The sequence below is a fragment of the Rattus norvegicus genome, chromosome 14 (assembly GCF_021556685.1).
Source record: "Rattus norvegicus strain SHRSP/BbbUtx chromosome 14, alternate assembly SHRSP_T2T, whole genome shotgun sequence".
NCBI classification, from domain to species: Eukaryota; Metazoa; Chordata; class Mammalia; order Rodentia; family Muridae; genus Rattus; species Rattus norvegicus.
In genome coordinates, this window is record NC_141547.1 from 11,930,406 (window position 1) to 11,957,916 (window position 27,511).

General features: G+C 39.4%; 1 long non-coding RNA gene across 2 annotated transcripts in view; it reads right to left on the minus strand.

Moving 5' to 3' along the window:
- Positions 1 to 13,535: 13,535 nt before the first annotated feature.
- The window catches only part of LOC102554702 (uncharacterized), a 237,821-nt gene continuing 223,845 nt past the window's right edge, over positions 13,536 to 27,511 (minus strand). Inside the window, exons 3-4 of one of the 2 annotated variants that reach the window (XR_015636877.1) lie at positions 16,269 to 16,294; positions 13,536 to 14,905 (exon numbers count right to left, since the gene is read on the minus strand). This is a non-coding gene — a long non-coding RNA (uncharacterized LOC102554702). The remainder of the gene's footprint in view (positions 14,906 to 16,268; positions 16,295 to 27,511) is intronic. The other variant, XR_015636876.1, reaches the window with a different exon arrangement.

The window sequence follows — 27,511 nt, forward strand, 5'->3', positions numbered from 1 at the left end:
CTTATGCAATTTACAGAAGTGTCACTACCCAAGGCTTGCAAAACAACAACAACAAAAAAAACAAACAAACAAAAAACAAAAAAAACCCAAAAAACAAAAAACAACAACAAAAAAAACCTAAATAATAAGGAAAGCTTCTGAGGCTTCCTCTTCATCATGCCCTATGACACCGGATATTACAAAACCCCCCACACGCATACAATGCTACTATTGACATCACTGAGGCCAGTTATATTTCCCTCAACTAGAAAATAGATGAAGACATCCTGATTAGGTTGACTTTTATTGGGGATATTTTTTTTTCCTTTTCTTGGCTGGTTGGCTGATTCACTCACTAATCTGCAATGAAAATGCCAAAACTATACAAACCTCACCAGGGTGGAAATTTGTAGCCGAAAGAGAATTTCTGGCTGTGCCAAAGCAGAGCGGGAATCGCGTCCAGCTGCACCCCTAGGACAGTCTTCATGATACTGTTAAAAGCTGGCTGGGCTATCAGCAGAACCGACTGTTTAAACATCTTGCTGATTGTTCTCGTCGCCCACTAGCTGCTTAAAAATGCTGGCTTTAATGAACCTCTCGAGGGGCCCTCTTACGTCCAGCTGATCTGAAGTTATCACTCATGAGTTTGCTCAACGGCCAGATTTCTGAATGTGTTTTGGACACTCTTATGGGAAGGGAGAGGAGGAAAGCCCATGTTTCTCTTCTAATTCCAGTATCACTACATCTGTGAAAGCTTGCCACTCACTTCCCAATCCACATAGAACCCATTGCATGTCTCTGCTTAATGCCCTGACAAGTTCCTCTGGGAGACCTTTGTTTCTTTAATGCACATCACACCTTCTTGGCCACTCTAGCCTGGAGCGTTACACTGGAATATTCTACAAGTGATGTGTTGAGGCTCGGCCTTTGTCTCACCCAATTGTTTTCTGAGACTGAACCCCTGAAAAATCTTATCACCTAAGTGTTTTGAGCCATTTCCAGACGGCATGCTCTAAACAGGTGAGTCCGCTCCCATGACTGCTCAAATACACTCAATGGGGCCAGCACTTTGGCTCAGTCTAGGGAGCTCAACTGTGCGGCAGACCTCTACTTTGCTTGGCAGCCCGAAGCTACTACCATTCACACAAATCTTTTCATCTATTCCTCTCTAAATCTTGCACTGCTCTCTCAAAAGATCTCAAAGAAGAGACGGAAAGAAGCATAACTAGTTAAGCCTCGCACTCCTTCCCATTCTACCTACTCTTATCCGCATGGAGAAATGAAGGTTCAGGGAGGTTAAGCAGCCCATGAAGTCGCCCATCGTGAGCGGCAGCCTTACATTCGAACCCATGGTCTCTAAATTTAAACTCTGGGGTTTGTTTTCACAGAAGCCGACCCTTGCTGCTTCTCATAATGACTACCATGCTGGGTCCTAAAACCCAAAATATCAAATATAAATGTTTTGCAGACTGAATTGGCAGATACTTCTAGGCAAAGCTCGCGTTACTGTGCGTGCGCGCACTCCTCATAACCACAGCTTCCTGGGGCAGACGCGCACATTCTGACATCACTGTCCACTGAATAAGATGTTCCTTTCGGCGGAGCTCTTTCTGATTCTGTGCTTCTCGTTTCTTTTATTTTTACCTTTCCCCATCTTATGTTCATTCCTAATCGTGAATCTTGTCTGCCCACCTTCTCTAATCGCCTCAGGTCTTCCCCTCTTTCCTAAGCTATTGCCATGAGCCTCTCCTGCTTTATGGGGACCCCTGCACTATTTAAGTTTATTGCAAGCACACGGGCTATGTTCACGCAGAAAGACAGTTTTATACGTGTAGCTATTAAGTGAGTGTGTTCGTGACGAAGTTGGCCACACAAGCTCACCACTCACTTTTCTCTGCATGAACAGGCCAATGATCCCTTCCACGTAGACCCTAAACTACTCACATTTTATAATCAATACATCTCCAATACTCTTTCTTCCACTGCCGCGCAAACCTGTACCCTCTCCAGAGCCCGCAGATACAGCCCGGTGACAAAGAGCTCAGCAGGCCGAGGATCCATGCTCAACCTTCAGGGCCGAAACTAAACAAAGCGTGAGTGGAAGGGATCTTTCTGAAACATCAGGGTCATAATCGTGCAAGGGACAAAACGAGCTTAACATTGTATTTTCTAGATTGTTCTCTCTCCAGAGGACATCCTAATTGTAGGACTTTAGCTATTTGTTTTGTCAAGACTTAGCTCCTTCCTCTTGATTATCAGTTAAAGAGTATTGATATTTGATTGATTTCAAAGAGTATGTTAATTTCATTCACTAACTGGCCAAGCATACATCCATGAACTCTCTCTCTCTCTCTCTCTCTCTCTCTCTCTCTCTCTCTCTCACACACACACACACACACACACACACACACAAATAGCATAGTGAGTGTGTTAAATCAGACAGAATGGCAACTCAGATACTTAGATTTTTTGGAAAACGTAGTAATTTTCCCTATAGGGTCCTCATTTTGGAGTCTCATTATGATTCATAAAGATTCATAAAGGGTGAGAATAACATAAGGGGGTGAGAATTTCTGATTCCGAGTCTACATCCAGTAGATAATTTGAACCCCTATCCCAAGACTAGCAGGGGCTGCCCAGAGCAGAGAGCCTTTTGTTGCTGAGGATTCTGGGGCTCAAGCCAAGTTCCATCATGTCAGGGCAGATTAGCGATATCTGTCATGGATGGGGAATTGAAAGAGAAAGCTCATGAACCACACAGTCCATGGCTGCCCGGATGCTGAAATCCTACCATTGCCAGTTATTCTTTGGGGTCTAGGAAAGGACACACCAGGGACTCCATAACATAGAAAATTGTATATCAAAACCTCTGTTCAAGGGAACTACTCATTCATGGACAGGGGATAGTGAGTCACAGAGAGCAGTGTGGAATAAAAGATAAGGTGGGGTATGGGTGACGGGCATTTGTGTTTTCAATGCCCTAAACCATTCTGCTTTGGTGATTTCAAGACACCAACGAGAGGTCATTCTCAGCTCTGAGAAGACATGGGTAGTCAAAGCCAGGAGAAGGAGACAGTTGCATATGACTGTGGGTGTTGAGAAAAATCTTAGCATGAATGATGGAAGGCAAGGACTTGCATGCATAGAAAAAAGCAGATTATTCATAAATAGATCAGTGTAGGGTATTATCAGCTATAAATTAGATCTTACACCAACATATGGGAGATAACCTAGGAATCAGTTCACGTCATCCATCACATGAATACATTTCACTTTGCTACAGACAGCGAGTATATGTATTCCAGGGACATATGATGACCCAGCAGGGTACTTGGGTAAAACTCATGACTTTTTAAGAGGAGATAGACTCTAGGGCAGTGGCTCTCAACTTGTGACTCACAACTCCTTTGCGATCAGATGACCCTTTCACAGGGGTCAACTAAGAACACGGGAAAACACAGACACTTACATTATGATTCAGAACAGTAGAGAAATTACAGTTATGAAGTAGCAGTGAAAATAATTGTATGGTTGGTGGTCACCACAGCATGAGAAACTGTGTGACAGGATCGCAGCACTAGGGGGGTGAAGAACACTGCCTTAGGGATTAGAATTCTAGGTCTGTCTTGTCTTCCTCACCACTTAAGAAATGTTCCTTAACTCCTTGTGCCTCGGTTTCCTCAACTGCTAAGCTTAGGATATTATTTGGACCTGTAGTACAAGAATGTTTAAGAGGAAATTAGCTAGTCACTTCAAGGTGCATAGAGCAATATAGTTGTGTGGTACATGGCCAGTGTTGTTTATACAAATATGAGTCTGTAAGTCTGTAAGTACTTTTGTAGACAAAGCATTCAAAGCAGCCTAAGGACAGCAATTTAGTAGTTACAATGAAAGCATCATTGAGGGCATAGGTATATGCATAACAATATCATTTTCCTTGTCTACCATCCCAATATTTTGAGATGATAACTAATAATACTATTTGTATACTTACCATAGTAATTAATATATTGTTGTTTGATATCATAATAGCAAAAATGTAACATTTTCAATGTCTCAACTTACAGGAATTTGGTTATTTCTGGGAAATTTGAGGAAGGAAGGCCAAAATTAACTTATCCTTGTCATAAAACAGTGTGTTCAACTGTGAGTTGGGGGCTCCCTTCTGTCATGTATGAGAGCACCTGAAGGAAACTCGTGATAAAAGGATCCAATGAGTTTCTAATGTAGACAGTATTATGAACATAATAAAGCACCCCTTTTCTCTTTGAAGTCTAAAGCAGCCACCTATTTCAAACATAATCTCATATACATTAAATAAATGATAGGAGTGGTCAGGCTCGTTTTACCACAGTGGATTGGCTTCCCTCTGCACTGAGGCTCTAACCATCTAAATCAGTATAAACTCACATTTAGCCGAGTTTTAAAACTGAAGGAAGTTAAGAGAGCATGGAAAGGACCTTTGCTGCCAATTCTACTCAGTAGCATGTTAATCAGATTGCAGTAATAAGTAGGAAACAATGCATGCAATTAGCAGTGGTTAATTTGAAACTACTTCATGTCAGTTTCTTTCAGAGCAATACGTTAGTAGAGTAATTATTTATTACCCCGAGGACATGATCAATGATATCCCTCCATAATAATGTCTACAAAAAGAGGAGACATGCTCATTTGCATAAAAGGGAAGCCATGGAACCCGATGTCTCCTCAGCTAAATAAAAGCAGAAAATGGTTTCTAAGCTGCTTCCAACTATTTCATTAGTAATGACAGATAAGCAAATCATTTGTTACACTTCAATATTTTTATGGTGACATAACGCTGGGTTGGAGGTAGAGCCAGCACCGGCGATTTAAATCCCACAAAGACTATCTTTATTGAGAAAGGGGGAAAAAATGACCCATTTCTAAATGTCATCACAGTCATTAATGTGTGCGCGCCAGTCCTATGCACACACACTGTAATTCACTGATCCTTCAGCTGGAGATTGGGAATAAAATTTATGGGGAGCCCTGAGTGATAACACATGGTCTACACAGCTGAGTCCTGGTTGTCCAAATGCAAAGAGAGCTGCCAGGTTAACCAGGTGGCCACCATTACATGGCACATTGAAATCACTGGGAAGTTAGGAAAGACTAACTTGGCTTTCTGAAGTCACTGAGCACTGGAGAAGAAATACCGTATCTCCATAATCAACTGATTTACTTCTTTTTATTATATCCCCATCATTCTGAAGTTGAAAAAGGAAACAACCCCACTTTGGACACCATTACTAAGAACCACAGGAAAAAAAACATAACTCCAGAATTAATGCTCTGGAAAGGCTTTTCAGAAACTGAACCCATGATAAGCTTGGTTTTATATATATATATATATATATATACATATATATATGTATATATATATATAGAGAGAGAGAAAGACATATATACTAACTATAAACATACGTGTGTGTATGTATATATATATAGAGAGACATATATACTAACTATAAACATGTGTGTGTATATATATAGAGAGAGACATATATACTAACTATAAACATATGTGTGTATATATATTATATATATATACATATATATATATATATATATGGCAGTAATGATGTGGGTAAGAGCATGCTTTGCATAGGTACATGTACTATGATGTATGAGGGAGAACAGGCTAAGCTCAGTGCCCAGAGTGGCAGAACCAGTGACTTACAGAAGCAGGTTTGAAAGCTCAAATGGATCTGAGATCCACAGTGCTGTGTAGTTGGCCCAACAGTGATCCACAGAGGCAAGGACTCCCGAGTTCTCACACAAACGAGGGAAAGCTAAACTGCCAGCTCTGCTGCCCCTATGCTCGTGCAAACTCAGCATGATGTCCTAGCTAGAAGACAAAGGGCACAGTCTCCAAGCACATAACACAGAGACCAAAGTGTTTGGCAAAACGAAGATGTCTACTTTTACAAGTGGTGAACATATATAGTTGTGTAGGTGATGTATATTTCTATTACTGCTCCCCAGTGTTACTCTCCAGAAACAGGTAGCCTGCCTGCCTGCCTGCCTTCCTTCCTCCCTTCCTTATGTAATCTTTTACACCAAACAAGGAAAGTTGGTAGGCCCTACTGTGGTTCCTGTGAGGGGTGAAACCAAGAACAGCCAGAAGCTAAGGCTCCTGCCAAGGAGAGACAAGGAGTCTTAGGCTGAACACTGATGGATCATATAGAGAAGGAAGGAAGGAAGGAAGGAAGGAAGGAAGGAAGGAAGGAAGGAAGGAAGGAAGGAAGGACAGAAGGAAGGACGGAAGGGAGGTACAAGAGAGAAGCAAGGAAGAAAGGACAATACATTAAGCATCAAATCCTTTTGAGCCTCTGAAAGTTCTTTGTAGGTGAGTATAATTGTTTCCACTGTGTCTTATTAAATAGTATTTGGCTTCTTAGAATAACATTTATTAAACTCAAATATCTCAAACAATATCTAAATAGGCTAAAAATAGTTGCTGAAAAATATTTACTGAATGTTTGACTAGTTTTCGTTTTGTTCATTATACAGCTTTTAATCCAAGATAAATGAAGATGGGGCAGGCACTAGAGGCAGGAACCTAGAAGCCAAAAAAATAGCCCCACAAATGTGCCTTTAGACAATCTTATGGAAACCTTTTCAAAGTTGAGCATCCTCTTCCCAGATGACTCTAACTTGTATCAAGTTTGCAAATCTAACCAGGACATTGTTCAAATAACTTACTTTAAAAACCCTTTCTGTTTTGTTTTGTTTTGTTTTCCAGTGATCTGATCCACTCAAAGTAATGAGCACTCAATGTATGCCCATGAGAGACAGTAGTACCCAAAGCAGCTCTGGGGAGCCATTACCAAGTTCTCCTGTCAGATTGAGCACATTATCAATATCAGTTCGTGTGCTATTAATTAGGTAGTTTCATGTAAGAAAAAAATATGAAACTTAAAGTGGAATTTTAGACTTTTTATTTTGTTTATCCCCCCATCAAATCAACTTTAAAATTTAGAATAATAGTCATATTTCAGATATCCAAACAGAAAACTCCATTCAGGTTGTTGAGGTTTCAGATTTCTCCATCTAGCAAATCCTATAAGCACAGTTAGCAGCAATAGAACAATGTTTCCTATTTTATTTTATTAACTGATTGATATGAATTAATGTATTAAGATATTTGATTGTGTCATAAAATGTGTATATGAGCATCATGATTCAATTTAATGTACCTATTACTGGTTGATGTGCCATTATATTAGGCTAAATTAAAAGAATTTTATGGAAACAAAATTACAATTAAAGACTCAAAATTGATTGCATTCATAACTACAAAGAAGATATTCTGTTCCATTAATATTTTGAATAATTATAACAATATATCAGAAAACAATGTGGAAAACTCAAGAGCTAGGCAAAGTAAAACAATGATAAATATAGGTCAGGAGTCAAAAACAAAGTTCACTTTATGTGCTAAATTTAACACTTTTGCAAGTTTTTAAAAACTGAAATAGAAAGAGGTCACATGGTTACAGCCTTTCTAGATATAAGGAAGTTTTTGGGGCCCATTGTCATAAAGGAGATGAATATTCTCTTCATCCTGCAAATTGCAAAATAAATTATTTCCAACTAAATCATTTTAATTTTGTAAAATGCTGTTTTCATAGAGAGATGGCTCTTGAAGCAGACCAAAATGATTCTCTCTGTGCAGCATGTACCTAATGAATGCAGGTCAACCATCCCAGAATGCATGGGACTAAATAGAGGGGAGCATTCTGGGTCGTAGGACCATCTGTGTAAAAACCAGGATGATCTTCCAGAATGCTAAGGTGATAGGTCATTCCATGTGTGCAAATGATTAGGATACAATTGGAGACAGAGGGTCCAGTCAGGTTTCAAAGATCTTCTTGTAAGCCTCTATCACCAGGAAAGCCCACTCCGAAAGAGAAGTCTGGTGATGGCACATTTGAGTTATTCTAAGTCTTCTTCCTCTTATTTCTAAAGAACAGAGAAAATCTTTGGCTCAGTCATTATTTCATACTTCCTGCTGGCAGTGAAGGCCACAGACCAAGAGTGTCACAACTACCCAGGATCCCTTTAGAAGCTCCCAATCTCAAGCCTGAACTCTGATCTAGTGACACTCCGATCTGGGTCAAATAGCCAGGCGGTACATCTGCAGGTGGAATTTGAAAGCACTAAGCTAAACCTTCAGTAAGAATTATACAAATTGACTCCTGCTTTTCTTTCCTATCAGTTTTCCATTGGATTTCCTTCTAGCCCACTGTGAAGCTACGGTAGTACTCTTGTCAACCCACTTGCAATTAATCTGTCCTGGATGGAGTTTGCCCTACTTTGGAAGAAATGTCTGTGAACAAGAGAACATATAAGAGCCCACCTCTTTACTCTGTAATATATTAACCCTTCATAAAGCTATGGATGATATCTGTAAATCAAGTAGACTTGTCTAACAGGGCCTTTATTCAGAAAACACACGGGCAGTTCCAATTAACAAAAGAAGAAACAATATATGACATTAACAGAACACATACAGCTCTTTCTTTTTCAACTTCCCAGATTTTGAGATGCTCCATTGATTGTTGAAAAATCTCTTGTCCTAGCAATAAGATTGATTTCCCATGCTTCTCTTTCATGTTAAGCTACAGAAGTCTCATTTTAGGAACACGTCATGTTCTCCCCACCCCCCACCCCCCGGGTATCCGATTTGTCTTTTCTTTCCGCTGTAAATCTTCTTCTGTCTTTCCTAGGATTACCACACTCAATCCCATACTGCTTGTTTGGTGGAAGATCCCTATTCATCTCTCGGATGTCAGTTTAAGCATTATACCTCACGCAACCAATCTTCCAGACTGGTCTCCTCAAAGCATGTTCTTCTTTTCTGTCTTTCAGTAGCTTTAAAAGATTGTTATGTTAAATTTTGACAGTCTTTGTACAAGTGGACTACTGAGTCCTGAAGGAAAATGACCTTTGTAGGTAATTCTACCCTGGACTATACACTGTCTTTGAAGTTAGTTTGAGAATTCATGAATAAATAAATGAATGAATGCATTTTTAAATAATGAAACTTCACAGAGAATGGACATTTTTGATGTTTTTACATGCTTTATCAATGAATTCTGCCGGCCCCAGAAGAATGAGAAGATGAAATGGATAGCAACATGTGTGTCTAGAATCTTGATGCAAACTCATCATTTGGTCCCCATGATCACCTTGTTTTTGAGACTAAAACTCAAGTAAAACAGTATTATGCAATGTTACTCCAAGTTTCCTCCCATTTAAAAAGTCAGTCTATTGTAGTGCCCCATTTAAGATATACTGTTTTAATTTAAGAACTTTTATTTCTACTAATACTATATAATATATAATTAAAATATATGATATATGATATAAATATACTCTAATAAATATATAATATATTCATGACATGGCACAAACTAGCCTGAATCTAATGTAGATGTAAATTTGTTCTCCTATTGTATATCCTTGTTATTTAACACAAGACTAGAACTTAATATTTGCTGGTTTTGCAAAGGTTACATTTTAAATAAAAAATTTAGCATCTTCAAGGACAGAGGTTTAGGCATAATTTAAAATAAGCCACATTTTTTAAACGATTAAATTTAATATAAATTGTTAGCTGCGAATTTAAGTAAATACTTGCCCATAGTATTTGCAAAAGACCTATATTATAACTAAATATTTGAAATAACTGCACCAAACCATCCTGCACATAGAAATATATAGTTCTTTTTATTTAAGTTTTTCATGTAATATATTATAATTCTGCTTTTCTTCTCCCCCAACTCTTCCCAGGTCCTCTCCACATCTGTAACTCCATACCCTTTCTTTCTCTCTCTTTCTTTAAAATCAAGACAAAGGAAAAAAAACCCATGCAAATAAAGAAATCAAAACAAAAACAAGAAACACACAAGCCTAAGAAATCCACAAAAACACAAAGTTGGAAAACATATTATACAAGCAGAAGACCAGTAAAACAAAAAGATAATGTCCAAGCAAAATAAGACAAAAGGTCTGTAAAAATAGCATTGTGCTCACTCTGTGTTGATCATCTCCTGCTGGGCAGGCTGCCTACCCTGCATGTGGTTAATATACCCAGTGAGGCTCCAGTGGAAGGAGCTAACTTTTCCACTACAAGTGGGTGTCAAGTACAGAGAGCTCCTTGGTTGGGGTGGGAGCCTCTGTCCACTTCCCCCTCTCAATTCTGAGAAACACATCTGGCTTGTTCTTCTCTCCGCATTTGAATTTGAGAGCAGTATCCGGACTGATGAGACAAATAAGTGAAGGGGACCCGATGTGGACTGACACAATTCGATGTTGTGTTGAAGGGGTGACCTGTACCCTCTTCCGTAGGCTAGGGCAAGGCTGAAATATGCCTTCACTGTTTTTCATGCACAGGTTTGCGTTTTTGTTTTTGTTGGTGTTTTGAAATAAATCTCCTGCATATTCTCATGAAATATCCTATTGTTTAATTATCTGCAAGCAATACAAATATTTATTTTAAAAAGCATTCAGATAAACAGAATATGCCTGCAGAATCAATATGGGACTCTAAAGCGGGATAAACTGTTTTTAAATGGATTTCTCTTTTTAAAGATGTCTCCATAAATTATTATGTATTCTTGCTGAGTACTGTGTGGTATGTGAGCGAACCTTGGATGGAACTATGAAAAATTCACATTCTAGGAAAGAATGAGACAAAGGATATCAGGAATGGGTTGGTGATGTGTTACTCCAACCTTTAAAGTGCATTGCTGGACTCTACTATTCTTCAAGACACATCAACACCTATGTGTATGTATTGCCTGTTGGAAGACCTGAGAACTAGGATGTATTCCCATGGGTACCTGTTTCTCTAGCATGTAGAATGTCCTAAGATCAATCACCAGGACACAAATAAATTCACAAATGAGTGAAACTGTTTTACTTGTGACCATTTTTAATAGATGATCAAATTTTCTGTTGTATTTCACATCCCTAACTTTTGACCTCATTGAATATTTTAGCCCAGTCTCTTTCGTGATGTGAATTAAAGATGCCTAATTTTCCCATGTTTCGGGAAAGACAGCAAGTGAGCCTGGCGTGCCTTCTCCCTAACATCACACGGGGAATTCGGCAATGGTATTAGAGAAGCATTGCTGCGGCGTGCAGCAGAAGCCTGCGAATACCGGCTGTATCATAGGCGGCAGCCTAGCAACGTGGACATAAGACACGAAAACACAACAGGAGAATGAGCTGTCTGGGAATTCTCCAGAGCCCCCAAATATTTGGGAGAACACTGAAAATCTCGTTGCTGGCAATTAGGCTTGAAAGAGAATAATGCTATAATCGCGTACAGCCTCCATAGAGATCCACAAGGGAATGTTTCAAAGACCCCCACAGATACCCCAAGCTGACAGCGCTCAATCCCTTACATATCAATTGGCACAGTGTTTGCCTATAGCGTGCACCATCCTCTTACACACTTCAGTCTGTCTGCATCTTACATATCCCATACAACAAAAATCTAAATACGACACCGTTTAGGGAATAGTAACAATAAACACTCTGCGCATGCTCGGTAAAGATTCAAGAAGCAGACATCATAGGATCAACTGAACCGGAAACAGCAGCAGCTCAGCACTTTCAATGCTTGGTTGGGTATGACTATTGAGGGGAAAGCCATGGTCACAGAGTGCTGACTGTGTATGAAGGAATTCTGTCGCACACTGCATTTACAAGCCGATGAGGCTTAGATTGCATAGCTTGCTCTACCCACGTGAACACATGAATGATATAATGCTTTGACTTCAGTGAGAGTTCAGTTGATGATTTTGCAGGGATGCTAACTGACATCGGTATTTTCGAGTATCCTTAGCACGGCTCCTGCAGAAATGAGAGTGAAGGACACGGTAATTGCCCTTGTCCCCTCCTTCTTCTGTAAACAGGTTTCCCTGACAGCTCAGCATTCTTACATACCAAAATAATCATTTGGTTCTCCATTGTTTCTCAGAATCCACTGGACACCACCTTATATTCGACTCTCCAACACAACAAAACATTTTAATGATAAGTGAGTTTTATGAGGCACGTGGGTTGGCATGTACTTTTTAGCTCTTTTCCTTGGTTCTTACATCTACCACCCTTCCAACCACTTTTCCACCCTAATCCATCCCAACCCCCCAACACTAGGTAGGAAAAGAAGGAAGTTTAGAGCAGAAAGGGGGCATAGCTCTCTTTAGACTACCTCCTGCTGATTGGGACCATTGGTTCCTTGGGGTCACCTCCAATCTTTTTATTGTTTCATGCATACATAGAATGCATTTTGACAAAACCTACCCTTCCCTCCCACGTCCAGTTTCTCCCCTATCTTCCCACTGCTTTCTCTTCTAAACTCATGTGCTCTTTAAAACAATAGTGAGCCTACTTAATAGGCTGTAGAGCAGTCTTCTGGGGAGTGGGTAGTCTCCCTGGATATAGCCCTGATGAAAACTAGACTCTCAACCCTTCAGGGGCCATCAGTTATCAATAAATCCTCAGTTAGCAGTGAAATGTCATAAGCCTCCCACCACAGCGTCCATGATGGGTGTTTGGTTGGCTCATGTAGCCCTTGTACATGCAGTCACAGCCTCCCTGCAGAAATGCACTACCTCTGGATCATTTGATCTTTCTTCCCCCACCTATGATGATTTCTGCGATCGATGGGTAGCTGCCCATTTAGTGACATGTGACCTACAGTCTCTACCCTCTGCATGTTGACTGGTTGTGGGTCTTGTATAAATTTACCTCTACTTTAGAAAGAAGCAGTTCTGATGAGAGCTGAGAGATGGGCCAACCTGTTATCTTTTGTTTCGTAATAATCACAATATCATTCCAGAAGAATAGACATTATTGCAAAGTGGGCAATGTGAGATTCACGTACTTATAACATCCAGCAGAAATTGCTAGGGAGGTCCCATTGCACTGGCTGAGACTCTTGGACTGAACAGCTCAACGAATAAGTCTCATCTCCTCATTCCCTCTGCCTTTCCCTTTTCCAAGCCCCAGGACGGGGTACCAGCATGCTCAGGCACAGGCAAACTTGGAGACAAGCTGGAGTCTATGATGAGGAAAGAATTCCTTACTCCCAGAGCCAGCTTCATTAAGCTTAAAAAGCACATGATGATTTAGTGACATTAAGTATATCATACCAAACAATTACAGTGATACAGTAGACAATTTGAGAGTTAGATGACTATCATTTCTAATGCTTTCCCATGACCTTATTTTTTTAAGATAGAGACTCTCCCATGTACACAAGAATTTCTGAACTAGCTATCTGTGGGGCAGGCAATGTGGGTGTTAGTTCTTTTTAACTTCATGCCTGTCTTTATATGTTTTTTTCCATCTATTCTTTTAGAAGGTTAATAAAGGGCTCTCCAAGGGATAGTCAGCAGATTGTGAATTATCCATTTTCCCATCTTTAGAGGGCTTCCCTTGAAATATTCTTTTATTTAGAAACAATATGCTTTAGGGTTTTACTGCTATGAACAGACAACATGACCAAGGCAACTCTAATAGGGACAAAATTTAATTGGGGCTGGCTTACAGGTTCAAAGGTTCAGTCCATTATCAAGGTGGGAACACGGCAGCCTCCAGGCAGGCACGGTGTTGGGAAGAGGTGAGAGTTCTACATCTTCATCTGAAGGCTGCTCGTGGAAGACTCCTTGACTGGAAGACTTCCAGGAAGGTAGGACTAGGTTATTAAGCCCAGACATCCACAGTGACACACTCACTCCAACAAGGCCACACCTCCTAATAGTGCCACTCCCTGGGGCAAGCAAATACAAACCACCACACAATATATACTATGGAAGAAGGAATCCATGGGGAAAGGCAGAAATGCTAAGGGTTTCACCTCTATTAACAGGCTATTCTGACAGGAAAATACATTTATTTCCACTTTTATTCTTGGCACATTAACTCTGTTCCCCTGCTTTTAGGAGACAGAAACAATTAAAATGGAGCTCTAAGTGTTAAAGGAAAATGACTATAAGGTCACTAACCACTACTCTGAGATTTTCGATATTAGCTCTTGTGTGACTAATCTGTCCTCACTGTGACACCTTACAGTGTCTACAGGACTGAAGTTCCCACAGGGCTCTAAATGCCACCTTTCTTCTTCCAGGTTGCTAATTGTTATTGAGTCTGTGTTCATGACCACTCAGAGCAAGGTTTAAAACTAACCCTGTTTTCATTTTGACTAGGGGAGGGTGGCAGGTAGACTTTCTTTCCATCCTAGCATCCAGAAAAGACCAAGGTGACATTGATGAGGAGGCTGCCTTGTGATACTATCATTATCAGTAATTAGCCACAGTTAGTAAGCTTCTATTAATCAAATCCACATCTGGGTCGACTTTCATTCTGTGAGACAAGCAGCACCGTTTGCCAGTTTAAAGCATGAAAGGGAATCTTGCACAACTTTGCAAGTGGATACTCGGGAGAAAGGAAACCTTATCATTATAGGACAGAGAATCTTACTCCATGGAAGCTATAATTGATATGTACATGGGTGTGGCATCTATCTGCGCATGGTGGGAATGTTGGGACTCTTCAAAACCAATCCAAATCTCAGAAACAAGTTTGGCACTGCTCTATACATGTGACTCTCATTCACTACTTAATGAGAAGCTGCAACAAACGGATGGGAAAAGATAGAATCTATTTCAGGCCCATAGAGCTAAGTCCTTGGTATGTCAGTCTGAGGAAAATGCATAGTTCTAAGAATGCAAAAGTGAACGAAGGTGATTAGTTGTGTGAAAAGGAGAGACTAGGTATCTTGTAAGTAAGAGGTTCACCAAACTTCATTTTTCTGTGCATTCTGAGGTCCTGCCACCACTCCTGCAAGATGAGACTCACCATATCCTGCAAGATGGAGAATTTCCTAAAGGAAAACAAAGCGAAAAGTTTTAAAATGACAACATATCTCCTCCACTTCATTCCTATTTTTTAAGACGATTATTGTGACTATTTTTTTCTTGGGGAAACACATATACCAGATTAAGTGTCTTGTTTTTATTGGATATTTTATTTATTTACATTTCAAATGTTATCCCCTTTCCCTGTTGGTTTTCTCTCTGGAACCCACTCCCCTGCTTCTAAGAGGGTGCTCCCCCACCCACTTCCTCCTGCCTCCCCGCTTTGGCATTCCCCTACACTAGGGCATCCATCGAGCCCTTTCTTTTAAAAAAAAGTTATTAAGAAATATTTCTAGCAAATAATGCCCATTCCAAAAGCTTCGTAAAAACCAATCAGTGCTTATTTTGGATTATGTACTCAATATGTCAATAAACATGAAGTACTTTCCTTGACTGAATTATAAATTCAGCAGAGGTTTAAAGAGTACACCAGGCTTCCAGGCCAATTGATATGATTATAAGCGAAGCTAGTCCTGGCCATAAAATACCTAAGAAGGTTTCATATTACTTAATGAAGTAATCGGACAGTGAGATAAACTTCTACATTATGAAGATATACAAAGACTTGAGAACAACATAGACATTTTTGCATCATACCTGTCAAGATCCTCTTCCCCCATTCCCACAGCTCTCAGATAAAGTTCTCTATGTCCCCTGTCCCAAGCTATGTTTAGCTTCCATTTAGAGCTCCATCTCATCCATTTACATCAGCAACCCCACATCTCGACACATCTTTTGCATCCTGTTTATGAACAAAAACTTGTTCAAATGGTATGGCTCAAGATTCTCAGCACTCAACCTCACATGCAGGGTGTTCACTTATGAGAAATGGCCGGGAGTTGTTTCAAGGACTGAGGTTGCAAACAGCGAAGGTCTCCTTATTTATAGAGCTCATCATCTGCATGAGACATGGGGAGTCCATAAAGTAAGCAATGTATTAAATAGGCACATTTTTTTAGTGTATTGGACAATTTTCAAAGCTATGCAAACTACAAAAATATAGGGAAATTAGGAGTGGTAAGTTGGGCGGTCCAGGAGAACACCATGTGGTACTTGTTGAGACCATACCCACATTGTGGAAATATGAGCACGGAAATAGAGTAGTAAAGAAGGGGTCCTCATGGATATTTATACACTATAGCTGCAGTGAAGGGAGTTATCACAGTATCTTCTTAATACAAGAGAAAGCACATAGGTGAGGCCTTTATTTCTCTCTGGGTGTCTTTCATATACCTGTCATTTTTGAGAGCTGGCTTGTCCATAGTGTGTCTATTGTCTGATCTGACCCTATTGCCCATGTCTATATTGTAAATCAATACAGGGCTTTACCTTGTGTTTATTGAACAGCACAGGACCTGAAAAAGAATGAGGGATACTTTCACCTGTCTTTGGTAGAATTTTATAAAAGATTGAGTGATTTAGTCCATCTGACCACAACTGATTCTGCTTCTAAAGCACTCAATACTGCAAATATACCATCATCCAGCAATATTTTCAACATTTATGACCTATTTATTGTATAAGACACATTTGACCCTGTTTGCTGTTTTTTAGCAAATGATTGCCACAACACACACACACACACGTGCACACACGTGTGCACACACATGTGCACACACATGTGCACAAACACGTGCACACACATGTACACACATGTGTGCACAAACACGTACACACATGTGCACACACATGTGCACAAACACATGCACACACACATACACACACACATGCATACACACACATGCATACACATGCACACATGAATTGCTGTCTGCTTCAGAGGCATGGAAGAATACAGAACTTAAGAGTATAGTTATCATTACATGGGGAAATCCAAGGCAAGTAGGCTAGCTTGTTACCTTGTTCTCTTAAAGGCAGCTTAAACCAAAAGCTGAGTAGACAGCAGGCTATAGGCTATGTCTTAAGTGGCCCCAAGAAATACTATTAACTGGGCTGTGAGGGCTGCCAAAAGTTCCAGTCTCTTAGAACGTAAGAGATATTTTAATAAAATTGTATCACCACAGCCCAATATCTAAGCTGCCTTGAACAGCAGATGCTATTGGAGCAAAGCAAAACCAGTAGCACTTCTGTCTTTACCGAGACATTTAAATAGAAAGGTTAATTAATCCACAGAGCTAAAACATACTATTTCAGATAATAGGTGCTATGAATAAGAAAAGAATAAACCTACCCCCATTACTGTCAGTATGCACTGTGTAGGTTTTGGGTATGTTAGGGGAGGAGGGGTAGACGTTTGGAATGTGAGAACAGTGGTCACAGAAAGACTCACTGAAAAGATGACTTGTGACTAAGGATTGAGGGAACACAGGTACCAATCAGCTCCTACATCTCTCTGCCATGACTCTGCTTCCTACCTCAGCCATGTATCCTACTGCATGCCTCTACCCTCTCAATTCCAAGACAGATTCCCTAGCGTTCTGCCTCATGCCAGCTATTCTAAGTGCCACATTTGAACTCAAGCCCAAGCACACCTTCATTCCCCCTGGGATCCAAGGCTAGCTAGTGCGCTCTCTCTCTCTCTCTCTCTCTCTCTCTCTCTCTCTCTCTCTGTGTGTGTGTGTGTGTGTGTGTGCACATGTGTATGCACGTGTGCATGCCCTCACGCACTTATTCCCTTTGGTTATTCACTTCTCTCCTTAATTAGTTGTTATTTATGGATCATCACGGCAATCACCCCCTTGTATACAGTTACCATTTAACTACCTTGCCTACTGCCTTCATTGTGCCTACTTGGCAGAAACCCAATCTTAATTAAACTACTCAATCTTGCATCTCAACAGCTAAATATGGTAATGATTCCTTGCAGTTGTTTCCGTTGCTTTAAGCCCCTGTTAGTTTTCCTGCCCACTTCGGTTTCATTTCAGGACCTACATCCTAGATTACTGAGAACCCCTAGTTCTGGATAGTCCCAATATAATATCCCCCCCAAAAAAAACCTGAGTCTAGCTGATAAATTGTACTGTAACTCTTTGGATCCTGAAAGACACAAGTTCTTTAAGAACTTGTCCATTAACAGATACCACTAGAGTAAGTATCCCTAATTTTCCCTTTAATTGAGCTCCCATCTTATCACACAAACGTGCTATAATGTCTCCTTTCAAACAACAGACAGAGCTGTACAGATGGCACACACCTTAATCAAACACTCACGAGGCCAAGGCTAGAGGACCGTGAGTCCTTGGCCAATCGGCACAACAGAAGGAGAATCACATGCATATAACACTCTCCAATTCCGATTTCCTTCCTCTTATTCTCTCTACAAAAACAGAGTCACATAGCAAGTTTAATGGTTAATCTTGGTTGTCAGTGACTACATCTGGAATTAACTAAAGTGGCCCCAAGAAGCTGGGCATGCCTCCAACTGATTGGATCTTCTCAGGTGGAAAACCCACCCTAAATCTGGACCACATGTTTTACTGGTAGCCTACAAAAAAAAAAAAACAAAAAACAAAACAAAACAAAACAAAACAACAACAACAACAACAACAACAACAACAACAACAAAAACATGTGAGAAGGAAGAAGCTTTTACCCTTCACTGGCTTGTCCTCACTATCATTGGCAAGGTCACCCACTCATCCTATTGCTAAGGAATCCTTCCCCTGTCTTCACTTGGTATTAGACCTAGTTCTTCAGAATCTCAACACAGAATGAAGAGCAGTGGCTCTCTACGTTTTCCCAAATCTCAGAACACACACACACACACACACACACACACACACACACACACATGTGCTTTGTAAATGACTTATAGTACCATTTCATTATTTCTTGTTTTTAATGCTTTGATGAAATTTCACTAATCATAGTGAAATTACATTTTGTCCTGTCTACTTGGAGTTCTGGCAGACTCTTGAACTTGTATGAGTATCCTTTTCCCTAGATGTGAAAAAAATGGAATTTTATCCAAATTAAATCCAATGACTTTTATATAGAATTCTTCTCCTTCTGCAAGGCCCATAATCCAAACTGTGGGTCTTCTCATGGGTTTCCAAACTCTCTCAGGCTTCATTCATGAATATAAATTTACCATTGGCTTTTGCTGAATGAATGATCCATTTTTTTCTATGTTGTTTTCTAGCCCTGATACTCTGTTTTTCATATGACTCATTTGTCAATGAGGATTTTATTTGGCTTACTGGATTTTTTTTATTCCCAACCTCATTTCAATTTGGTTTCTTTTTCATAATTCTCTCTCTCTCTCTCTCTCTCTCTCTCTCTCTCTCTCTCTCTTGAATTCTGTTTTAATCTTGAATTAACTTTCTTATTTTATTTGTTCTTGTCTTTGTCTCGTTTGAGTTGTTTAAACATACATATAATCATTCCTTTGAGTTCTTTGACGTCTAGGCTTGAGCCACAGGTAGGATGTAACAATCAAGATAACTCATGTTTTGACTTTAAGACTAAAAGGTAGGGGAGTCCAGGCCTTCAGAGAAGAAACTTCTATGAACACAGTGAGGCAGGGGGTTGGCACAACAACTCAAAATGTCATGTGACTTACTCAGCTCACTCTCCACTATATGGTAATGGACGTGAAGCTAAGGAAGTTACTGAAGACTGAGACATGGATAGAAAAATTCTAGAAATAGCCTCTCAGCAGGGTAGATGTGCAGAGTCTGAACAGTACTACAAAGACTTCAAAAAGTAAATTGACAAAGGAATAACAGCTCACGGAAAGCATGTAAAAACTGGATGTCTGATCTAAGCAGATAGGCCTGCAAACACTAGAAGTTTCAACCTTCCTTGTCTTCAAATAAGACTCAGCATTTTACATCATGTGTAATTTATATGCACATGATTTAAAGATATAGTATGCAATTTCTGATCATAAGGGAACCCGGGAGAATCTCGGGGAACAAAGAGAACTGGAACAAGTTGAGGGTAAAAAGCTAGAAATGCAGAACCCAGGAAAACGAACCAATAGCTGAAAATAAGAAATATTCATATAAAAGGAAACAAAGAAGGTATGATGCCATTGTGCCCTGCTAAAATGAACTACTGAGGGAATTTGCTCCAAGAGAAATCATACTGGAAGTAACTTAGAATGTCAAGAATTAAGGACTAAAAGAAATGGAGGGAGTATGCATCAATTTTAGTGTGTTTCTCAGCAGTGACGGTGACACAAATCTCTAATCCCAGCGTTTGAGAAGTAGGAGTTCTAGGGTTACCTTGGATACATGGAGACTTCCATGAACTACATGAGAACCTGTTTCAAATAAATCAAAATTTATTTAAAATTTAAAGAACATATTGAATGATCCATCACTAATAAGATAAGAAGTTTATAAGAAAAATGAAGTTACAAATAAAATGTAAGGGAAGATTAAAAAGTAATAATACGCAGAATAAAGCAAGTATACCAATATAGACACATCACAGCTCAGAGGGACAATACAGGAACACCGTAGGGAAATCTGTAGTAATAAATTTGATAGTTTACATGAAGTGGGTCAATTCCTCAAAAATTTGAAAACAGCCAAAATCCATCATAGATGACACAAGGAAACTGAATAATTCTACTTGCTTTAAGCAAAAAAAAAGTTGCAATTAAATACATTGTCCCCAATTATCCTCAGGCCCAGGTGGGCTTGTGAGTATATCCTACCAAATATAGAGAGAAAAACATAGTTCAGAGGGAAAGTGTTGTAGACAATGCAAGGCCAGACAATAACTTCTAAGAACAGGAGGAGGAGAATATCCTAACTTGTTTTATTAAGCTGAATTTCTTAATGAAGAAAATGAAAGCTTTGCAAGCACACAAAACTACAGATGAACCAAGTAAATCAGTGCTTTAAACCAAATCCAAGAATATATGACTTTGACTGTGTGCTATAACAAAATAGCCTTTCTCCATCATATACACTATTACTATATAGTGTTGATTAGCTAATCAATGTAAGTCACAGTATCAGAATATGGAGAAGATGTGATATTACCATGCCAACTGAAGTAAGAAAATGCTTTGATGTGGCTTAATTTTCATTAATGGTAAATACTTTAAGCAAATTGAGAATATAAGGGAACTTCTTCAATCCAGAGACATTTGCTCATTAAGAACACCTATGGCTATCACAGTCAATGTCGAAGGTCTAAGTCTTTTCTCCCTAAGATCAGGATGCAGACAGATAGCTATTCTCATTATTCATCTTCACTGTTTAGTTAAAATTCATTAAAAAATAACAGAGCAAGAAAGAAATAAATGTACCAAAGTCGAAATGGAACAAAACCTTCCATCACTGAAAACAAAGAATTCCCATGACTAAGACATGAGGACACAAGGTCAATATGCAAAAGTCTATAAAAACGCACAAAGAACATTTGTCACCAAATGATAACAAAATAGACACCCTGTTTAAAAGCAGATGGAGATGTTAACACCAGTGAAGGTATACAGTTGACCAAGTGTGAGAGTGGTGCTCAGCTGCACTTATCCTTTGAAAATTCCAAGGTGAAACGAGACATCATGCGTAGACAGTGGCAAAGATCTGAGCATCGAGGAGGTCACACGTTAGAGAGGATACAGAGCGATGGGAACTGTCATCCACTGTCAATGAGATTACAAGATAATGCAGCCAACTTCGAAGGTCATTGAAAACATAGTACAAAATTACAACAAAGCCATGTTCTAAGTGAGTGATCACATCCCGTAGTATGTGCTCAGATGACTTGAAAGCATGTCCACCTAAAATCCTGTAGGAAGACATTCTGTGGCAGCTTTACCATAAACTGTCATATTTTGGAAGCAACTCAGGTATGTCCCTCTGTGTGTGAACAGAGATACTTGGTACACACAGGCACTGAAACATCATTTAGTGCCATGAGAAGATGACTTCTCAGCACATGAAATGTTGCAGAAGAAACATAAATGCATATGACTAAATAAAGGCATACAATTAAAACTATATGTGTGTATAATTATTATTTCATAATGCCACAACAATGTCAATATGAAAAGGGAAACCTATAGACATAGAAGAATACCATTTTATGGCCTCAGAAAAGGGAGTGATTGACAGCCAACATATAGGAGAGCTATAGGGGAGTGACATTATTCTCAATGGTAATAATGGATACAATGCATAAATCTATCCAAACCATGATGCATGCAGGACCTATGGTGTCAACTACGCACCGGTACTGACATAGCACAGAGATCCCTTAGCTGTAAATACTCCACCTGGGCTTGGGTCATTACTAGTGAGAAATGCTCTGTGTGTGGAGACAGTATTTGGGAATAATATCAGTTATTTATTTTTTTTTATTTTGCAAAACGTAAGACTTCGATTAAAAGCAAAAGCTAATTTTAAAAACCCTTGAGAACTGTTGCTGATGAAAAGACAATGGATGTGCTCATGTGTGTGCTTGTGTGTGTGTGTGTGTGTGTGTGTGTGTGTGTGTGTGTGTATGTGTACATATGCCAGTGCATGTCCATGCATGAGTGGGCATTATATTTTCTCCTATCTTGGTGATGAGAAAAACATCTTTCTTCTTAGGTTACCTCTGAAAATCCAAGGAAACACTTTGTTAGTTCAAATTTGATCAGGTGGGTAGTTATAGAGCAATCTATAACATTATAATTTATTAGGGGTCAGTGATTGTCTCTGACTGATGGCTGATTCTTTAATGAGCATTGTGTTAAGAAAGGCTGACTTATAACTGGAGGAAATGGGTATTTTTAGAATAAAAATTCAAGTCAGAATCCAGGGAGAAACATAAAATTAGAAGAAAACAACAACAACAAAAGGTTGTTGATTAAGACTAAAGTTCACCCTTGCTTATTTCTCTAATATTCAACACACACACAAAAAAAAGATATGTTGAACCCTCAAAACCTGGGCCCAATAGAGACAACCAATTCATGAGTTCATTTTCATCTCTAAACTCCTATGCTGGAATGTAAACATTTTGCTTCGCCAAAAAGATGATTAGGGTTTCCATACAGGATAAGAGTGAAGAGATAAACCAATCCTATAATGGCATCGTTCAAGTAAAGTAATGAATCGGTGTGGGTGTCATCAGCGTCAGGTCCCCTTTTATGTGTACATTGCTATACCATAGGATTCCTTTCCTCACCATAGACTCCATCCACTGCAGATGCCCTGTTTGATTTTAGAGCAGGTGTCACAGGCCTAGCCCAAAGCATCATTTAGGTGTTTTCCAACCACACCTTGGACTTGGAGTTGGTGAAGAAGTTGTTAGAGAGATTGACAGTAGTGGTTATATTGGAATTGATCAAGACAAAAGGTACTTTCACTCTTCCCAAAATACAGACTGTGTGCCACAAGACTGTTAAATATGATGAGGGCCTCCTTCTACACAGAACACATTCACAAAGAGATAGTGATCACCAAGCAAACCAGAGCATGGCCACTTCAGTGACCCGCTGTTGGGTGATGGGAACTGACTGAGTAAAATCCAAGATTTACATACTTGAAAAATATCTGTAATAACAGTTCCTTCTGTGATCCAGTTTGGCAACTATCACCTCTTTCTTACCCAGAACTCTGCAACTTAATTACATTAAGTGAAGCCACAGTAACAAATAAAGCCTGAAATCTCAGGCTAAACCCATTACACTTTTAATGCTCTCCAGCCATATCAGTGGAAGGGGAAGAAAGGTAGGGAATCTGTGCCACACAATATATATCCTGAAAAGGTGGGAGAACAGGAGAGAACTGGATCCACAGAACTGTCCTCTAATTTCCATATGAATTCCATGCCATGCATAGCCACATGTATCACACACTCACTCACACACACACTCACTCACACACACACTCACTCACACACACACACACACACACACACACACACATGGGCACACAGGGGCACACACAACACATAAACATTTAGAAAATGTGCATCATAAAATTTTCAGTTACTGCAAGATTAATACAAATTGTAAATACTTCACAGGGCTTATATTTAATAAACATGAAGCCACTGTTCTAAGAGAGATGGCTGTGTGACAGGTGGGTAACAGGAAGTGAAAAGCAGAATAAGTTCAGGAGGGTGGATAAGGCAGGGGTTGCCCTTCCTATACTACAGGCTTGGGGGGATTTTATGGGGTTTCACTGCACTGACTGTGCTCTCTAATTAGGTGAGCACCACACTATCCACCCAGGCACCCATCTTAGAAAGTCACGGGCCACGGAAGGCATCAGTGTAGCATCAGTGGTTCTCAACCTTCCTAATGCTGCAACAACCCCTGAATAGAGTTCCTCATGCTATGGTGACCCCCAGCCGTAAAATTATTTTCATTGCTACTTCTTAACTGTAATTTTGCTACTGTTATGAATCATAATGTAAATGTCTGAAATGCAGGATATATGATATTCAAATCCTGTGGAAAGGTCATGTGACCCGAAAGGGGTCATGACCCACAGGTTGGGAACTAATTTGCATTCTCTCTTTGTTGTTACCTTCATGTTTCCACAGCAACAAATTTGCTTGAAGTTTTAATCAGATTACTCATTAGAAATGACAGTTAAACCAAGAGGTTTAAACCCTTTCCATTTCTGTGTCTACAGATGAGAATCCTAAATCTTCCCCCTTCTTATCTGAGGCTAGCTGTAACTCATCAGACTGAGACAGTTTAGAACAAAGCCTGAACCTTTCCTACTGATGCTTTTGATGCCTTCTCCTCCCCACTCCCCTCTCTCTCTCTCTCTCTCTCTCTCTCTCTCTCTCTCTCTCACACACACACACACACACACACACACACACACAGACACACAGACACACACACACACACACAGGTTAAAATTGCGAAGTCTTTTCTTCCAGAACAGCTCAAATTGTTCTCTATTAGTGGAGAGTTTCCTACTTCTTTATAGTCATTCTGAATAAGTGTCATGGTTTGTGTTTTCTCATGAAGTCCTGTTTATTCTCTATGGGATTCAGATTTTGTATTTTGTTTTAAATTAGATCCCTGAAATCATTGTACACAGAAGACATTATGGTTAATAGACTGTAAGCATCCTTCGGACAGGGACCCTCCCTTACTTGGCACCAGACCTACCTGCTCCATCCCTCAATCAACCAACATTGAACTTAAATTCATTTTCTTAAAGTCTCTTTAGTCAAAAGAATTTTCCTGAAGGTCAAAGCTGCAGAAAAAAAATCATAGGATGAACATGCTGGGTAAGAGCATTTTTAACAAACATCTTTTAATAATTACAAATGCCAGATTTCATCAGAAGCCTAGAGCAAGTATTATCACTGTGAGACAAACTAAATGCTACATGTGTCAATATTTACACAAGCAGATTACAACAGTGTGGTCTCATCAGTTCAGATATTGTGTCTTGTGAGCTTAACTAAATTTCAAACTCCATAAGGAACTCCATTTTCCCCTGAAGTTATTAGAGGATGGATTTCTTTTAATTAAATTCATTTGCATGACTAAATTAGATTTAATTACTCTCATTCATTTCACTAATACCTCCCTTTGATTGAAGAAAGAGAACTTTTATAACTGATTAAAATAGGATGCTCTCCCTTTCTAGACTAATCTCAGAGAAGAGTTCTTATTATGATATTTAGTGACAAGGAGAGGGGTAGATTAATTTAGTTAGTTGTACACCAACATGTTGCATGAGTGTGGTTTATATGACATGTATTATGTTCCTAAGTGTCTCTTGTTGAGCTCAAGGGCACTAGAGGTCATGACGATGTATTGTCCTTCATCATAATAAGGAGTGCTCTTGATATGAAAGTACTGTAAATATTTATATAAATTCTAAATGGTGGTTGCTATTGAAATTATTAATATCGGAAATCAAGGCTTTTACTTGAAACTTCCTAAAAATGAGGCTCCTCTTCATGTTATGAATAGAAGTCCATCACTGCTTTCCTATTTTCTGATGATCAAAATTTGTGGCTGCAGTCATTTTTCATTCGTGCCTACATGCATTTATTCAATGCAAATTTGTTTTCACACAATGTTCCAGACATTGTGACTGTCCCTGGATAGAATTCAATAAACACTTAATAAGTCTAACAAAGCATGTTCCTCCCTGAGGAGCTCAATCTTGACAGAGAGACTGGAATGTAAACAAATCTATTTTCATAATTGAAGAAAAAAATCACATACAAGGTTCACTGCTGAAAGGGGGGGGCTTTCTACTGAGTTTGAAGACACTCAAAGTAGACCTTTCAGTGAGATATAAAAATAAGATTAAAAAAATATTAAAGGGATGGCAAGTACTGTTATTCTATGACAAAGAAATTCTCCATCTCAAGGCACTCTCTCAAACAAGAGTGCAACATTAAGAAGATAGTTGTTTGCTTTGCCTTTGAGCTCATACTGAGATGGAACAAGTTTGAAGGAAATTCATCCTGTGAATGCTCTGGCTTATTTCAGGTAACTACCATGATGGTTTTATGTGTTATGAAGACAGTGAGGTGCCAGCGTGGACAGTAGAGTAGACAGTGGTAAGTAGGGTTGTGGAATTCTTTCATCCATGGACAATATATCCTTGCAATATATACTGGTAGTAAATTTGGGGAAGCAAGAACAAATAGAAAACATATTTCATCTTTAGCAGATAGAACCGACAGGCAGACATCTAATAAATCTGTATTCCAGCTCAGATTATTATTTTCATGTAGCAGTAGCATTATCAAAGCAGAAAACAAAAAAACCCTATCTTTTAAGATGAGTAGGAGAAAAGAAATCACACATTAGGTATCAGGGTTGTGGTTTTGCAGTGAAAGTGGATGAATCGTTATAACCCGCAGAACAGCAATGGAACAGTTAGCAGTTTACTCTCCGCCTACCCCCACTTATTGAAAATAGATTCTTATCTCATGCAATACACCCTCATTACACTTTCCTCTTCCTCCGGTCCTCCCAGTTCCTCCCCCATCACCTCCCCTCTGGATCCGCTCCTTTTTTGCCTCTCCTTATAAGAACAAGCTTTTAAGTGATAACAATAAAACATGACAAAATAAAATATAATAAGATAAAACAAAAAGGATCACAACGCAAACCGACAGAAGGAAACCAGCCCAAGAGAGGCCACAAGAATCAGAGACCCACTCTTTCACACACACTATGGAGTCCAATCAAAATACTAAACTGAAAGCTGATATATATATTTTACGGCATAGACCCATGGAAACCCTGTGCTTGCTGCCTCAGTCACTGAGACTTCATATGTGCCTTGCTTAGTTAATTTAGAAGGCCTTGTTCTTCTAATGTCCTCCATCCCTTGTGAGACATACATTCTTTCCTTTTCCTCTTCAGATGGGTTTCCTAACCTCTGAGGGGAGAGATTTGATCTCAATTAGAGCTTCAATTTCAAGGTTGGTCAGTTTCTCTGTTTGTATCTCTGTCTGTCTCTCTGTCTCTGTCTCTGTCTATCTTGGTCTGTCTCTGTTTCTCTCCCTCTGTCTCTGCCTCTTCCTTTCCCCTCCTTTTCCTTTTTTCTCTCTCCCTTTCTGTATAATCCCTAGCTGTGGGTCTCTGCATTTGTAGCCATCTGCTTTGAGAAGAAGTTAGCAGAGGTTTTCATGTACTGTTTTATTCTGTTTCGTTTTCTACCAGG